Source organism: Moschus berezovskii, chromosome 22 (assembly GCF_049115385.1).
Source record: "Moschus berezovskii isolate FMDL1 chromosome 22, NW_MosBer_1.0, whole genome shotgun sequence".
NCBI lineage: Eukaryota > Metazoa > Chordata > Mammalia > Artiodactyla > Moschidae > Moschus > Moschus berezovskii.
In genome coordinates, this window is record NC_142481.1 from 14,176,659 (window position 1) to 14,178,847 (window position 2,189).

General features: G+C 42.7%; 1 pseudogene; it reads left to right on the forward strand.

The window, feature by feature from the left end:
- The first annotated feature begins 313 nt into the window (after positions 1 to 313).
- LOC129546824 (alpha- and gamma-adaptin-binding protein p34 pseudogene) lies at positions 314 to 1,245 on the forward strand (annotated as a pseudogene).
- Positions 1,246 to 2,189: the final 944 nt, after the last annotated feature.

Sequence of the window (2,189 nt, forward strand, 5' to 3'; positions counted from 1 at the left end):
GATGTTGGAATTATCTGACAAAGATGTAAAGTAGCCATCATAAAAATGCTTCACCAAGCAATTACGAATACTCTTGAGACTAATGAAAAAATAGAAAATTTCACCAAAGAGATAGAAAATCTAAAACAATGGAAATGATAAAACTAAGAACTATAATAACTGATATTAAAGACGCACTGGAAAGACTCAAGAGGAGGATGAATATGACAAAGGAAAGCATAAGTGACTCTGAAGATAAAACAGTAGAACTTGCCCAATCAAAAAAAAAAAAATCAGAGTGGCTCCGGGAAGGAACAGGTTCGAGGGCGCAGTGATGGCTGCGGGCATCCCCTGCGTGCTTGTTACTAGCTGCTCCTCCACCTTTCCGCAGACCAGCTAGTGCAACATATTCTTGGAACAGAAGATGCTGTTGTGGAAGTGACTGCCAACGATGCTGTGAGGTTTTATCCCTGGACCATCGATAATAAATCCTACTCAGCAGATATCAATCTGTGTGTGGTGCCAAACAAATTTCTCATCACCGCAGAGATTGCAGAGTCTGTCCAAGCACTTGTGGTTTACTTTGACAGCACACAAAAATCTGGTCTTGATGGTGTTTCCTCCTCGCTTCCTCTGGCAGAATCATGGTTACCTGAGGTGATGATCTTGGCTTGCGATAGAGTGTCTGAAAACGGTGTAAACCGACAGAAAGCTCGAGAGTGGTGTATCAAACATGGCTTTGAATTGGTAGAACTTAGTCCGGAAGAGTTGCCTGAGGAAGATGATGACTTTCCAGAATCTACAGGAGTAAAGCGAATTGTTCAAGCCTTGGATGCCAATGTCTGGTCCAATGTAGTGATAAAGAATGAGAAGAACCAAGGCCTTGACTTGACTGGAGCAAACCATAGCATTGGATCAGCAGAGACCTGCCTCTCAAAGCAGCCCTGTGTTCCAGCAGCAGAGAGGACCGAATCCCTCTTGGATCATCGAGGGGCTGCCTCTAACACAGTCGACAGGCAGGTCGATAGCATTGTGGATCCCATGTTAGACCTGGATATTCAAGAACTTGACAGTCTTACTACAGGTGGTGGAGATTTAGAGAATTTTGAAAGACTGTTTTCAAAGTTAAATGAAAGACAAGGCTGTGACGACGCTTCCTCATGAGCAAAGAAAGATACATGCAGAAAAGGTGGCCAAAGCCTTCTGGATGGCAACTGGGGAGACAGAGATGAAACTGAAGGCCTTTCATCTGATGAAGAGCACTAAACCATTCATGCTATGGCTTGCCTAACTAAGATGGGAGCGCTCTCTCCCTGAGATTCTTCTCTCCTCAACCCAGTCATCTTTTGCTGAACTTACCAGCATCGTGTTGGCTGCCTGACTTGTTTATAGGGTCCCGTTAATTTTAGTTTTTAGTAGAGGGTAAAGCAGAAATCTCTTCTCCCTCAGTATATTGTAAGGGAATGAGAAATTTTCAAATAACATTTTTTTTTTTTTGTTCTAGGAACAGGAGTGGGGTGAACCTCAAAGGCTTGTGTGATTTGGCCAAGTTAAAGAGGAAAAACCACCACCAAGCTTTCCTGGTCAGTCTTTTGAGGAGCATTCCCTGTGTTCATATCGATCACTGCAGATCAGGAGTTTTCTGATTTTCTCTTTCAAGGAGCTTGCTGCTCAAGGTTTGATGCTTTTGGTGGGAAGAAAGGAAGAAACTTCAGATTTAATCTGTGCTGTAGTACAGATTATGGGTCAGCCACTGGCCCTCGGGTTAGTCTTTAGCTAAAAAAAAAAAAAAAGAAGAAGCATCTAGGCATTTCATTTGAAATACAGTATCTGGCCTCTTAGTAGAAAGTATTGAGAAACCAGTGTGAATTTTTAGACTATAATAAATGATGCAAAGGTTTTCTACTCTGGTGGGGATAAAAATAAACCCTTCTCTACCAAGTTGTGGGCAGGGGTGGGGGTGGGGCATTGGTAAAGGAAACTTAAGGAATTCCCTGTATAGGCCATTGAATCAGTATGATCCTAGCCTGAGATTTTTGCATTAGTATCACCATGTAGAAACTTTTCTTTCTTAGAGTTTGCTACTTGAGATGGCAGAGGTGTGTTGTCACAGTTGATACCCTCAGAACAAGGGGAGTTTCCTCTTCTCTCTCTGATCACCAGAGATCACTGCCAAAATAGTAACACTTAAGTGGGACTTCGGAGAAGGC